Source organism: Lactuca virosa, chromosome 2 (assembly GCF_052849685.1).
Source record: "Lactuca virosa cultivar CGN04683 chromosome 2, Lactuca_virosa_CGN04683_v6, whole genome shotgun sequence".
NCBI lineage: Eukaryota > Viridiplantae > Streptophyta > Magnoliopsida > Asterales > Asteraceae > Lactuca > Lactuca virosa.
In genome coordinates this window covers 43546250-43562627 of record NC_136427.1, presented here as the reverse complement: position 1 = coordinate 43562627, position 16378 = coordinate 43546250, and positions in this window count along the sequence as shown.

The following is a 16378-nucleotide window of genomic DNA, read 5'->3' as shown; positions in this document are numbered from 1 at the left end:
ATGTGAGATTGAGAGCCTAATTGGGAAGAAAAGATTGGTAGAATCGATTCATTATGGCTTCATATAGAGTCGTCGAGGCTTTAGACAACATGCACCAACATGCTTCTAGTGACACTTAGCTAGTTCATAAATAAAGAGATGTATACATGCCCCATCATTCGTGTTAAAAATTTAGCCTTGAACCCTGCACAAATGGTTAATGAACAAAATAAGAGCAATATTTTTGAACTTTAAGATTAAAAAAACATAATAAGAGAAACAAACAAAAATATTTTTGTATTTTAGGAGTTTTCAAAAAAAAATATAAAAATAGAAACAAACAGATTATTTTTGAATTTTTTAAGTTTTCTGAAAAAGAATTAAAAATAGAAAATATTGAAAAAGGATCGAAAGAAAAGAAAAATTATACATAATGTACAAGAGGATATTGGAAAATCCGAACCACAAATGAACAGTGGACTGCGAGTCACTACGAGCGTTCACATCGATTCGCAGTGTGAAAGTGGACTACGAATCACTGCGAACGTTCGCACCAATTCGCAGCGACAACTTTATTAAAGCGAAAGTGGTTTTGGAACAGATTCATCTTCCATCATTCCTAGGCCTTGAAGAATTCTATTGAAGGTGGATTCATGCAAGGCTTTTGTGAATATGTCAACTAACTGATCAGAGGATCTTACGAAGTGAATTTCAACGTTGCAAGCTTCCACGTGATCCTTAATGAAATGGTACCTCAATGTTATGTGTTTCGTCTTTGAGTGTTGCATTGGGTTGTGACAAATGCGAATAGCACTTTCGGAGTCACAATATAGTGGGATTCGTTTCATGCATAAGCCCTAATCACGAAGTTGGCTTTGAATCCAAATGACCTAGGATATACATGAGGCAGCAACTATATATTCAGCTTCAGCTGTTGACAGGGATACACAAGTTTGCTTCTTGGATTGCCAACTGACAAGTTTACCATCGAGAAATTGGCATCCTCCAGTTGTGCTCTTCCTATCTAATCCACATCCCCCAAGGTCAGCATCCAAAAACGCTTGTATGAAGAACCCTGAGTTCGCAGGATACCATATGCCAAGTGATGTGGATCGTTTCAATTATCTGAAGATATTCTTGATGGACACCATTTTAGGTTCACGGGGATTTGCTTAGAACCTAGCACAATAACAAACGGAAAACATAATGTATGGTCTACTAGCTATTAGATACATCAATGATCCTATCATCTAACGATAAATGGTCATATCAGCAGCTGGTTTTTCCAGAGATGGTGTTAGTTTCGTACCGAATGCCATTGAAACCTTCGCTTTCGAGTCTCCCACCATGCCAAACTTAGTGAGCAAAGTCTTCGTATATGGTTCCTAATTTATGATAATGCCTTCCAGTCCCTGTCTTATATTTAATCCAAGGAAAAAGTTAATAGGACCCATAGAGCTCATCTCAAATTTAGTTTCCATCAACTTTCGGAATTCAGCTGTTAGGCTGGGATTCGTAGAACCGAAAATGATGTCATCAACATAAATTTGGACGATCATCAAGTGGTCACTCTCTTTCTTGAAAAAGAAGGTTGGGTCAACCGAACCTTGTTTAAATTTAGACATTTTAAGGAAACGAGTGAGAGTTTCATACCAGGCTCTTGGAGCTTGCTTCAAACCGTAAACAGCCTTGTCTAAGATGTAAAAGTGATTAGGAAACTTCTCATTAACGAACCCAGGTGGTTGTTCCACATAAACAGTCTCTTCAAGTTCGCCATTCAAGAATGTGCATTTGACATCCATTTGGAATACCTCAAAGTTCTTATGCGTTGCGTATGCCAAGAAGATGCGAACATATTCCAACCTTGCAACTGGTGTGAAGGTTTCTTCGTAGTCGATGCCTTCTTCCTGGAAATATCCCTTAACCACAAGTCTTGCCTTGTTTCTTATAAGATTCCCTTCTTTATCCATTTTGTTGCGAAACACCCATTTTAAAACCTACAACTGATGCATCTAGTGGAGTTGCAATTAGCCTCCAAACTTTGTTTCGTTCAAACTCATTGAGTTCATCTTGCATCGCTTGCACCCAATCAGAATGATCGAGAGCAACATTAACCGTTTTGGGTTCAACCTTGGAAACGAATGAGTTAAACATACAAAATTCTACTTTGGAGAATAATGCAGTTTGTTTTGCTTTTTGCTAAGATCTCGTAAGGACTCCTACAGAAGATTCTACAATTACTTGAGTTCTTGGGTGATCTCTAGTCCATTTGATTAGTGGAGGATAGTTTGGATCATAGGAGGGATCCAATTCAGCATTTACTTCTTCGAACTCTGATTGAACATCTGAATCATCATTTGCAGCATCCGAATCATCATTTGCTTCTTTATTCTCCCCCTCGAATGATTAGAACTCCTTTACTACATGAATTGAATTGTCACTGTCGAATGGATGTTCATGGGTCACTGTTGGTGGGTCAATAGATGAAGTAAAACCCTCCCCCCTGCAATGGAGTGTTTGTATCTTATGGGATGGGTTGCTCCCCCTGAAAGCTTGCACTCGTAGTTGATTCAAGATTCTCCCCGTGGAGAGGTGTGCTAGCTGGTTGTGATTCTTTCGGACTGTGAGGATCGCTTTCTAGATCTTTCACAACATCATCGATTATTTTCTTCAATTCATCCTCTTTATTGTCTGTTGCTTTGGGTTCTGACAAAATATCTTTAGTTGGTTCATCAAATAAAAGCATGAATTCTTCGTAGTGATTAGCCAATGGTATGGTTGCAGGATTCGCTTGTGGAAAGATCTCCTTTGGTTGATTCGCAGTCTCCTGATACCTCTTTAAATAACTGTCATCGAACGTGAAATAATAGGTTTCTTCGATCTTCTTGGACTTTTTATTAAGAACCCTATATGCCTTGGAGGTCAGCGAATATCCCAAGAAAATACCTTCGTTCGGTTTGCATTTATTCAGGATTTCATAGGGAGTAATTGTGAATCGCTTGTTAAGAATTGTGCGATTTTGTGTAAAGCACGTTGTTCCAATTGCATCAGCCCAGAAGTAGAGCGGCAGATTCGCAAATGAGAGAATGGTTCTCGCAGTTTCACATAAAGACCGGTTTCGTCTTTCAACAACCCCGTTCTGTTGTGGAGTATAAGGAGCAGAGAAATTATGTGAGACTTCTTTTGTAGTTAGAAACTCTTCAAACGCTTCGTTCTTGATTTCCAACCCATTATCGCTGCGAATATTGCAAACTCGCTTTTGCAGTTGAAGCTCTATCTGCTTTATAAAATCTTTGAGCTTTGGTGTCGCTTCAGATTTCTGTTTAAGAAAGAACACCCAAGTGAATCGTGAAAAATCATCAACTATGACAAGAATGTACTTACTACCACCAACACTTTCGATTGCATAGGGGCCAAAAATGTCGATGTGTAGAAGTTCCAGTGGTTCAATTACTTTCGTGTTTACTATTGTTGGATGACTTTTCCTACTTTGCTTTCCCATTTCACAAGCTGCACAGAGATGTTCTTTGTCATACTTTAAGAGGGGTAGTCCTCGCACATGATCAACAAGAACTAGCTTGTTGATATCTTTAAAGTTGAGGTGTGAAAGTCTACGATGCCACAACCAACTTTCGTCTGAAGAAACTTTCGCAAGCAGACATATAGCTGGCTTCCCTATAATGGGTTTCAGATCAAGAGGGAACATCTCTCCTTTTCGATTTGATCTGATAAGAATGTTCTTTGTTTTCTTCTCAACAATTTCAGATCCTTCATCATCAAACGAAACTTTTAGTCCAGTTCCAACCACTAGCTGCGAAACGCTGATTAAATTGTGCTGAAGTCCTTCCACATAAGCCACCTTGCGAATTGAGAATTCAACATTTTTGATCATTCCAAAACATCTGATTGTTCCAAGAGAATTGTTTCCAAATTTTACTCTTCCTCCATCTTTCAGTTCCCTATACTCTCGCAGTTCCTCCTTCTTACATGTCATGTGACGTGAGCAGCCACTGTCGATATACCATTCTAAGTCAAACTGCTCGTCATGAATTACCTACAAAACATTCGAGCATATTTAGGAACCCAAAGTTGTTTGGGCCCTTGTGAGGTTTTCATGGAAGTGGGAAAAGCAATAGATGGATCAAGCAAGTATGTTCGTTTTATTAATGTGGTGCTATCTTTCTTAGTAATTTGAAAAATAGTTATTATTTTGTCTTTTAGATTCTCATCTTTAGAGGACTTTTTCTGTTCTTGAATTTTCTATTTAACAAATTGCTTTTCTACTTTCTTAGACCTAGTTTCAGACTGCTTGAAATGAGCTTTAGATTCCGAAACCATCTTACTTTTGCCTTTGACATCTTTTGATGTATTAGCAAAGTTTGAACCATTCTCCTTGGTTTTCTATTTCAGCACTGGTTTAGCTGGATTTTGAAGCTTTGGTTTTGAACCCTATGGCGATTTAGATTGATTTTGTGAAAAACCTTGAGGTTTCGCAGTTTGAGAGAGTTTCGCATTTGGATTGAAACGAGGGGATTTTTCTTTATGCACGTGATTGGGATTTCAAGATTTCCAAAATTGTTTTCTTTCCATGAGATTTTTGTTATATCTCTCATTTCTTTGGCATTTCTGAGTCGTCAATTGCTCAGTTGACTTGTGGATCTATGATTTAGGTTTCTCCTTTCTCACAGGTTGTTCGCTTTTTGCTGATGAGGTTTCGCATGTAACATCCTTTGTCCCACTTGGACTTCCTTTTTCGTAGCTTCATGGATTGTTGAGTGGTTCTGCTACATATCTCCCTTTTACTCGCCATGAAGTCTTTTTTGAGATACCCACAGTCTCATATGTGTTATCGATCGGTGCATACCAGAAATGTTCGTCACATCCACCTTTGTTATCTTCATTTACAAGGGACGTTAATTCGATAGTTTGGTTTTTATCCAGTCTTGTGGTTGCAAAAACATGATTTGGGACGGTTTGAACCTTTTGATAAACTACAAATTTTTATTTTAAAGACTTTGGTTTATTTTGTGAAAGACATGTGAATTCTACAGAATTTTCAGAAATTAGTATTTTTGCAGGTTCTGATTCGTTTTTAACAAAAGTTGAACAATCAACCTCATCTTCTACCGAAATTCCACTTATGTCACTATCATCGTCGAATTCAGATGTGTTATCAACATTGAGTTTATTATCTGAACTCAACTTTGAACTCAATGAGTCAAATTTTTGTACAGTTTCGGTTTTGATTTTCAGTTTATCATTTTCATCTAAAAGCTGCTTCAACATGTTCTTATGTTCTTTGGACTTAATCTATGTTTCAATTTTGTCCGGTCCCACCCTGTAAGCATCTAAAATTTCATCAGAAGAGACAATCGACTCACACTTATAGCAATCAGCGTCGATTTCATCTTCCTTTAATTCAAGGAAAGGCAAGATCATTTTATGAATTTTCTTACCAATCTCACAATCAAGATGCAATTGTGTAATATTGAAATAAATCCTTTTTGCAATTAAACAAAAAATTTTGCGTTGTTTTAAAAGCATTAAATTGTCTCTTTGCAAGTAAATAAGTTCATCCCTAGACTTAGAAATATCTGACTCGAACTTTTCAATCCATATGCGTCGCTCCTCACACTTTGACAAAACCCTGCTCGTTTGATCGGTTAGGTTAGAATTTGTCAATCGAGTTTGTTTCAAATTTTTACTTATACTTGATAATGTGAATTTCAATTCTTTTAGTTCAGTTTCGTATTTCGACACAGGAATATTGAGTGATTCAAGAATGGAGTGTACCTTATTGATGATTTGATCACACTCGTTGATTTGTTCAAACACCGGCTTCGCAGCAAAGCAGCTATCACTCTCATTTTCCCAATTGTTTGTCACCACAAAACATCTTCCTTCATGGTGCGAATCATCTTCTTTCGCATCAAAGCTTTTCCCGTGAGTAGGCATGCGAACCTCCTCATCTTCAGAGTCTGTGGACCAGACTTCTACCCTGCCAAATTCATCATCAACTTTGTTTTCCTGCACAATTAAAGCAGGCATAGAGTTATTTGCATTCTTTTTCTTCTTGATTTCTTCAAGCTTTCGCAGATGGCAAGCTTCATCATCTTCTCCCTCTTTCTTTTCGTTCAATCTTCGCAGCATACACTCCTTTGCCAAGTGGTTTTTTCCATGGCAATAGTTGCAATCATATCCGGAGTCACCCATGAGCTTCTTCTCTTTCTTGTCTTCATCTTTCTGCGAATCGTTCGCATGTTCTTCTTTCACCTTTTCAGAGCTATAACTACCCTGCCAATTATGGTTCTTGTTCCGGTTGAAGTTCTTCTTTGCGAATCTCTTTGGTTGCGACACTATCATTGCAAACTCCTCTTTAGAAAGTTCGCACTCAGAAAGCTCAAAATCTGAATCATCTTCTTCAGCAATCTTCTTACTCTTCGCAACAATGGGCAATGAACCCATTCTTAAGACAACTTTCGCTTCCTTAGTCACTTCATCTTCATGTGACCTTAGGATACCAACAAGTTTGGCAAATGCATAGTTCTTTAACTGCTCATGTGCCTTAACTGTAGACACCACTGCCTTCCACTCTTATCGAAGTCCATTCATAAACATGACTTTTTGTTGAATTAACTCACGTCCTATCCCATGTTTCGTCACTCTGCTCAAAAGATGATTATATCGATTGAAGGTTTGACTTAAACTCTCTTCAGCCTTCTATGAAAAAGCACCAAACTCTGAAAGCAAGAGCGTTTGTGTTGAGTGCTCAAGATCCGCATCTCTTGAGTAGAGTTCCTTCATTCGATCCCAAATGGCTTTGGCAGTGTCATAGAAACTGACTAGACGAAAAGTATCAGCTTGCAAGGAAAATCGAATGATTCTCAATGCCTTAACTTTGCTGATCAGTTTTTCCTTTTCATCTTGAGGAACGTCCCTAATATCAAGAAGGAGTTTGTTGTAGTCGTTTTGAGTTTTTATGACTCTTTTACTTTCAGTGTGAACAAACGGTCGAAGAGTTATAGCCTCCCATATCAGATATCCATTATCTTCAAAGCCAAGAACATAATCTTCGAAGTGTAGCGCCCAAACTTCATACTCATTGGGAAAGAGAATCAGGATCCTTGTTGTCGATCCAATGCTGCTTGAGAGATTTATGGAGTTGATGTGAGAATCGACGTGCTGCATGAAGATAAGATCTTTAAAACCTACTAAGAATCAGACGTGTAAAACTAAAGCAGTTTAGGGTAATGTTGAGATTGCTAAACAACGTCAAGAACACAGTGATGATCGTTACGCTACATCCAATATTAACGGAAACCCTAAAAGCTCTAAAACAGAAGATATTCTTATTTATTACACAGTCTCCTACTCTGATACCAATTGTTAGGATTAAATATCCTTGAATGATCTATAGATTCAAACAAATTAAAGTAAGAACACGACAATAACTCAAAATATGCTTAGTGATTCAAAAGATCACGCCTCAGAAGAACTCGATGAAGAATTGCTACTGTAGAGGCGTGATTAGGGTTACAAAGTAATATCTAAGTTACCAAAACACGATGCATGCATACACCTTAAATATTCTAAACCTAGAAGATAACTACGGGAGGAGAGGCCCAACCCATTTACATAACAGACTACAAAAAGCCCAATGACGCAACATCTAATACTCAAAAAGCCCAATATTGGCTGGTTAATTGTATGATTATATGTCATATATGTGTGTCGACACGGTGTATGTGGGGTTGGGTTGAGGCGGTCATGCTTTGTACTAAAGGCCAATAGACCCAGGGCGTACCGGATAGACTGAAGGCTAGTGAGGCGTACCAGTCAGGACGAAGGCCCGGAGAACGTTCCAGATAGGCTGAAGACCCGGTGTGGCGTTCCAGTCATGTTGTAGGTTCTGTGAGCGTCCCAGGTAGACTGCAGGCCGGTTGAGTGTTCCAGTCAGACTGAAGGCTCTTTATGCATGTTGTTTATTGTTATTATTCTCGTTTCATGTTGTGTTGGCATTTTGGGGGAACTCACTAAGCTTTGGGCTCACAGTTTTGGGTTATGTTTCAGGTACCTCAGATGATCGCGGTAAGGCATAGGCGTGACCTTGCACCTCCTCGTGTTTTGTTTTACGATTTTAGGAAAACTCTAATAATAGATATGTTTTGAAAACTAATTTGTAAACAATGATGTTTTGTGGAATTGTTTGAAAAGTTTAAATTTTTCCTGAATTTTATGGATGTTACACATCCACTTTTTGGATAGTCAGTATTAGCATGTCCAGATCAGAGACCTGTTAGGTATATATGGATCATCTTCTAGAGTAAGATGAGAACACTAGGCTATCCTAGACGGTCTTCTGAATCACATTGCAAGTGTGGATTTATAATCCCTAGCTGGCCAAGGACTCCCCTAGCTGTGTATTTCCCAAGGTTCTCTCATTATAAGCCTCCATTATGTCCTAAAGCATTATTTCGAAACCATAACCTATTTTCGAGAGAATTGACCCTTGTATGTCTCTTGGTGTGTGTTTGGAGCATCTTGAAGAAGAAGAAGAAGCTTGGTGATGGACATTTATCAAGTTGGAGCTTGTAGATCCAGGGTTTATTCATATTTCTCAGCTTCTTGGAGGTATAAAGTCTAGACCTTGATTATTCTATCCTTAGATTTAGGATTAGTTAATATTTGCGCATCTTATGGTCTCGTGAATGATTTATTGTAAGTAAATGCTACTCCAGAAGCTTTGAGTTGTTTCTTTTGATGTTTTTGAGGTTACTAGTTCGTAATGTTTTCATCTTGATGGTGGTAGATAAACCATACTTGATTTAATGGTTATTTTATGAATGTAGAATGTTAAATCTAAGGATTGAACCTCTTGAAGTCATGCAACGGCTTAAAGCTTCCAACTTCATGGATTAAGACCTTATTTAGAAGTAGATATGTGGTTTTCATGTTATGGTATTAAGGGATTAAGCCATGAAAATGAGAATGAGGAACTAACTAGTATGTTGGGCGTACTTTTGAGTATGTTGTGTGTACTGGGTTTAAGCCCCGATCCCCCATCGCTGAGTAAGCAGTATGTTGGGCATACGTAGGTGGTACGTTGGGGGTACTCACCAAGGACCATTTTGGAGGTTTTGGGTCATTATTGGGCCTTAGGCTTTGGGCCATTGTTGGGCCTTAGGACATTTTGACTTAGGCCATGTATTGAGGGGCCGTTAGAGGAAGGGGTAAGATGGTCTTTTACCCTTTGGAATGTAAGAGGGGAATCTGGACCATTCATTGGTTATTACCCTTAGTATTGATTAAGTTTAATTTGGAATGTTCAGTGTGAGGAGCCATAGTAGCAGCATCCCGGGAGTGTGGTTTTTCTATCTTTAGGCTGAGGTGAGTTCCTTTACTGTACTTGTGGGTCGAAGGCACCAATTTCGGCCCACTGGATTATGTTTGTAGGATGATAGTTGTCTTCCTGACTATTATTGTTATGCATGTGTGTGCTTGTTGTCTTTATGTCTCTTGCTGATATGATTGTATGCTAGTTGTAGGGGTGAAATAGACTCGATACCGTTTGAAAGAGATAGAGGGCTGAAATAGACACAATACCGGTTGAAAGATACCGAAGGGGGTGAAATAGACCCAGTACCGGTTGAAAGATACCGAAAGGGGGAAAAAGAGACCCATTACCAGTTGAAAGAGACCGAATGGGGTGAAATAGACCTAGTAACAGTTGAAAGAAACCGAAGGGGGTGAAATAGACCCAATACAGGTTGAAAGAGACCGAAGGAGGTGGAATAGACCCATTTATGTTTTTGACTGCTATGTATGTATGGTATGGGGTATTTTGGGGAAACTCACTAAGATTTGTGCTTACAGTTTATGTTTTTGGTTTCAGGTACTTCCAAATCAATAGGGAAGGGCCCGACATGATCGCACCGCATCCACCCATGTTTTTCCGTACTTTGTGATTTTTGGGATTTTTACTCTGATGACTATTTTTCTATGACATACTTTTCATTGGTTTGATGTGAATATTTGATGGCCTGAATTGAACTAAAAATGAAATTTTTACCTATGATTTTTGGGATATTACAAGTTGGTATCAGAGCCTTGGTTTAAGGGATTCAGGCACACCTCGAGTATGCCTGAACTCAAATTGAGGAATTGATAACCTTTTTGAAATAAAAGAGTTTTCTAAATAAACTTTTATAAATAGAAGGTGGTCTGATGCATGCAATCAGCCATGCTCAAGTAAGTCTTCCCAAAATACCCATACATATTATATGTTTTACACTATGATATGAGAATCGCATGCTAGATTAGGGCTAAGTATCTGCTCAGGATTGCATTATAGAATGATAGGAGAGATTCCTTTATGTGCCTATTGTATGAGCTTATAGATCTGCATGCTAGTATGGATTTCAGATGATATGTTAGGATGGCCTGTTAGGCAGTGCTCTGAATAGGTGATGTGTTGGTTTGATTTTCGATGCTCGAATGTTTTTTGCTTTGTGCTTTGTGGGACTCATATTAATCTAATTTAATTATTTCATGAATATGTTAAGTTGCATGTTGTAAAGGTTAAATAATCTCAAAGTGACTTATTTGGCCCTATTATGCAGCTCTCGTTTGAGTCTAACCATTGTAGGTTTCAGTATTTTACTCGAAGGATTATCTAATCTTTGTTGCATGTGATTGTATTCATGGAGTAGTTAACTGAAATTAGTAGGAGTTCTTTAGCAGCTGATGGCACGGTGCGGTGAGGAACTAAGGAGAGCTTAGGAAGTGTTTTAGTAGGTATGGGTGTGTTGCTTAGCTAGTGCTTGGAGTACCGATTTGAGAAGGTGACTTGGAGGTTTCAGGATAAAATTGAGGAAAGTATGGATAGGTGTGGAAGGTAGTATTGTACAACTGAAGCACATGATCAATACTCGAATCGAGGAAAGTCATGGAGAATCTAGGAAGCCAAGAGGATGAGGATTCTTTGGGTATTTTTTGATCATTTATGTGGTTTATTTTCAGTATGGTGACGGGAAATCGTGGAGGAGGTTCTGGTCCAGGTTCAGGCTCGGGTGTTGAGCCGATTGATGAGAAGATATACAAGTTTGTTATGTCAAAGATCACTCGCGGATTTTTGGGTGCGACTCCTGTGATGTTTGGTACCATCAAGGAAGGGATCATGCATCTCTTGGATGAGCGCCTTGGGGCATTTCAGGCATAGATTGTAGCAGGTCAGTAGGGGGCTCGAACTCTCTCTAATCGGGAGTTCAAGGCACATGGAACCCTAGAGTTCTTTGGGGAGGAAGATACTATTTCTAGTTCTTGCTCTGAGGGATCGAAGGTCGGGTATGCATCATGCCTTCGAGGGGATCGATTCCGTGATCGGATTGTCAATGAGGTTTCTCGGACCTTACAAGAGGAATTTCTAGGTATTATTGGTCACATTTCCGGCAGGTTGGTCGCCAAGTTCGAGTATCAGTTTTCGGCCATCTAGGCTACTGATGGGTTTGTCGGGGTGACTCGAAAGCAAAATATTGGTTTGGAGAGGCAACCGGGAAAGAGCAAGCTTACTAGTGGTCTGGCTCTGCTAACAGCATCTAAGCAGCTTGATGTTGCCATGCCTAGGGATGGAGGCCACCGAGGCCACAGCGCTTATGCTAAGGGTGGAGGAACCCATGAGCGTGTGCGTAACAAGACCATATGTACAGGTACGGATGGAAGGGCCACCTTCGCCAAGAATGCACCCTGGAGGTAGATTTCTATCATCGTTGTCATCTTCCTAGTCACCTTAGGGAAAATTGCCCACATTTAGTGGTTGGGGCGACTCAAATTCCATTGCAAGTTCTTATGTGGGAAGGGGGAACAGAACCTTGAGACACTACGGGTATGTATCGTATTGTTCTCTTTCATGCTTTAATAATTATTCTTATGAACCCATGTTGATGTGTGTGAAATGTTATGTACTAATTATCTAAGAATGGAAGCACCTGTATGAGTGATATAATTATTTTATTCGGAAGTTTTCGTATGCCATTTTGCATACCGAGAGTCATGCTTGGAAACACATCTTATGAAGTTGGATTTAGATCGCCAGCCATCATTAGAGTGGGCCCTTGAGTGAAATGGGTATCCTGCTCGGAGGATCGGCAACCAGATTGATGTGTTGGTTTCAGCATAATGGGTCAGAAAGAGTTGCAGAGTAAGTTCATGAGATTATTGGAACTCGAGTTGGTGAAGATATGTCATGATTGAGAGGTGTAAGGGATTGGTCAGAACACGAGTGCAGGGTGAATAACTGCCAGATTCATGTCTACGAAAATTTGGGTGTTGTACTCGCATAAGAAGCTTTTGGGAATGGATCTGATGGAAGTTGGTTGTCTCCTTTGGGACAACGAAGTCAGATTTCAGAAGTACTTGTGTCAATCAGGATGGATGCCAGCTGGTTATTGAGATACTTTTGATCCGATCGCTACTGCTTGTAGGGCAAGAGCAGTATTGACCCATCACTCCAAAGAGTGGGTGATGAATTGGCTGCATGGGTTTATTCAGACGCTAGGATTCTTAAAACGATTTATAGGGTATCCGTTAGAAATGTTCTAAGGACGTCAATCTCTCGACAAGTGGATGGTGTATCGGTGATCCGTTCGTTTCAGTTAAGGGTTTATAGTTCGATGCATTGATGAAGTTGTTTAAATATTTGAGATCATATTACGAGAAAATGCTTTTGCGTCCAGCAATGTTTTCCCTACAAGAGTGTTGAAGTGTATGAGCCGATTCGAGAAGTGGATGCCCTAGGTGGTTAATAGTGGAATCATGGACCTTGTTGGCCCAGGAGGATAGTAGTGGAGTGTTAAGGTAACGAAATAGTTCGGAAACCATCAATTGCGATGTTGACAGAGCGCAGTTGAATCCAAGTGGGGGAGAATCGTTTGTATTATTAGGAATATTTCTAAGGGCGAAAACAAGGAGGAATTGCATACCCCAGTCAAGTGGATAGTCACTTTTGATTGTGGTTTGAGCCAAGAATTATGTAAGGGATAATGTAATGGTTAGTTTTAATCAGGGAAGCAAGGGTTGAAGATTCATGGTTATCCCGTTGAGGACAGGACGTGGCGGCTGTAACGCATCGGTAGTGGCACATGGCGAATATGTGATTAGGTCTAGGTTGAGGGTTGTGTTAGAGCCTCTCTGCTTGTTCTTGTCTAATGAAGGCCTTGGGGTTCAAAGCATAGCTTGAACACCTGATTAAGGTATAGTCGGTCGAGGTTTCGAGTCGTGGTTGATTATGGTATGGTAGATGAATGGCAAATCCATGGGTTCATGGTTGTTGTGGAAGTGTTGTAAGACTATAAGGGTAGCCATAGCATTCACCGGGTTGATAGGTTGTTGCAGAAGTGTTGTAAAACTATGGGGTAGCCATAGTATTCACTAGGTTGATAGGTTGTTGCGGAAATGTTGTAAGACTACGGGGTAGCCGTAGCATTCACCAGGTTGATAGGTTGTTGTGGAAGTGTTGTAAAACTACGGGGTGGTCGTAGTCGTCACTAGGTTGATAGGTTGTTGTAGGAGTGTTGTAAGACTACGGGTAGCCGTAGAATTCACCAAGTTGATATGTTGATTTGGAAGTGTTGTAAGACTACGTAGTATCCGTAGCGTTCACCAAGTTGATATCATGTTGTAGGAGTATTTTAAGACTATGGGGCGGCCGTAGAATTCACTAGATTTTCTGGTAGTGGTAGTAGTATTGTAAGACTTCAGGGTGGATCGTAGCATTCACCTTGTCAATGAGTAATTTGTGAGGATGTAGATAATCATCGGCTTGTCTTGTAGTTTCCTCAAGGTAGGATTAGACCATGGAAGAATATGTTGAGAGACTGTGGAAGGACCACAAGATTCTGGGGATCGAGGGAGGATGTAGGCCTATTTGGGACTGGTCGTGATGCGAGACTACCGCTAGGTCGGTAGCATTCACCTAGAACGCATTTGATTAGCTTTCATTCGTATATAGGTCAGTTACGTCATCCCTTGAGGAATTTTGGAACCATGATGGCAAACGGGCTAATGTAACTTTTGTCGGTTAGACTCTCGGGTGGAGTCTCGATTCACGACCATGCATTAGGTTGTTAGTCACAACGGACGATTAGGAATTCTACATTCTAGTTTAGTAGAAGGATGATATGGGAACAAGAGATCTCGGGTAGATCAAATATGAAAATTTTTGGATATCAAAATGTGTGTTATGTATTGGTTTGGCACCTAGGGGGTGAAACTTGCATCGGGAAATCGCCTTCTTTTCTACTGAAATGCTTCAGCCACATGAAAAGATAGGGATTGTGTCTTTCCAGTGGTCAGCAAAATAATTCAGAGATGGAAGAATTTTTTTTGGATTGGATTGTGAATTGGAGTTTTATGGATGTAGGATGTGATAATTTTTGTTTGTTGCGAAGACATACATTGTTTAAGGTTTCTCATTTTCAGGAAGAGCAGTTATGTTTTCTTTCAATTGTTGAAGACAGAGTAATAAGGTTCATTTCTTCAACAAAAGGTGTGATTTTCTGTTAAGAATGGGCTCTAATAGAGGTATTGAAGAGGTTTGACTATTAAGACAACGGAAGTAGTGAGGGACGATTTCGAGGACGAAATCTAGTTTAAGTACGGGAGAGTTGTAACACCCTGTTTTCGACCAATCTGTGATTCGGGACTCGTGGGCCTTAAATTGATTATGTAATGACTTTGGGGCTTTGAGAAAGTAAAGTTTAGGTCTTATTGATGGTTTACAATTTTGTTTGTGAGATCTAAGCCTCGAATCGTGAATGGGACCCAAGGGTGAACTGGGAAAGGATAGGTGTTAGACTGGTTGCAAGGATTCTGGTTTTGAGATCGACTTGTTTTAAGCCAAATTTAACAAGATGGGGTTGTAGAGATCTTCGAGACCTTTCAATGGATATAAAGAACGCCAAAAACAGATTTTAGACGCGGGAGTTATGACCATTAAAAGTTAGGAAGAATATGTGTTTATTCTGGTACGTTGGGCGTACAGGGTGTATGTTGGGTGTACTGGGCAAAAGTGATCGTAGGGATTCATCTTAGTACAATAGGCATACATATATTACGTTGGGCATAATTACACAGAATTAAAATCCTATATTTTAGGGTTTCGACCCTATTAAAGCAACCTTATGCCCCAAGGTTCTCTTATTATCAGCCTCCATTGTCCCCAAAAGCATTATTTCGAAACCCTAACCCATCTTAGAGAGAATTGACCCTTATATGTGTTTTGGTGTGTTTTTGAAGCATCTCGAAGAAGAAGAAGCTTAGTGAAGGAGCATTGATCAAGTTTGAGCTTGTAGATCCATGGTTTACTCATCTTTCTCAGCTTCTTGGAGGTATAAAGTCTTGACCTTGATTATTCTATGCATAGATCTAGGATTAGTTGATATTAGAGCATCTTATGATCCCATGAATGAGTTCTTATGAGTAAATTCTACTCCAGAAGCTTTGAGGTGTTTCTTTTGACGTTTTTGAGGTTACTAGTTCATAAAGTTTGCATCTTGATGGTTATAGATCAACCATACATGAGTTAATGGCTATTTGATGAAAGTATAATGTTAAATCTAAGGATTGAACCTCTTGAAGTCATGAAAGGGCATAAAACTTCCAACTTTAGGGATTAAGACCTTATTGAGATGTAGAAATGTGTTTTGGACGTTAAGATTTTAAGGGATTAAGCCATGAGAATGAGAATGTGGAACTGACCAGTACACTGGGTGTACTTCTGAGTACGATGCACATATTGGGTTTGAGCTCTGATCCCCCGTCGCCGAGTAAGTAGTACGTTGGGCGTACTCTCCAGGGAACATTTTGGAGGTCTTGGGCCATTATTGGTCCTTAGGCTTTAGGTCATTGTTGGGCCTTAGGACTTTTGGACTTCGGGCATGGATTGAGGGGCCCATTAGAGGAAGGGGTAAAATGGTCTTTTACCCCTTGGCATGTAAGAGGGTAATTTGGACCATTCATGGGTTATTACTCTTAGTATTGATTAAGGTTTGTTTGGAATGTTTAGTGTGAGGAGCCATAGTAGCAACAACCCAGGAGTGTGGTTTGTCTATCTTCAGACTGAGGTGGTTTCCTTCACTATACTCGTAGGTCAAAGGCACCAATGTCGACCCATTGCAATATATTTGTAGGATGATAGTTGTCTTTGTGACAATTACTGTTATGCATGTATGTTATTATTGTCTCTGTGACTCTTGGTGATATGATTGTATGCTAGCTGTAGGGGTGAAATAGACCCGATACCGGTAAAAAAAACCGAAGGGGGTGAAATAGACCCAATACCGGTTAAAAGAGACCGAATGGGGTGAAATAGACCTAGTAACGATTAAAAAAGACCGAAGGGAGT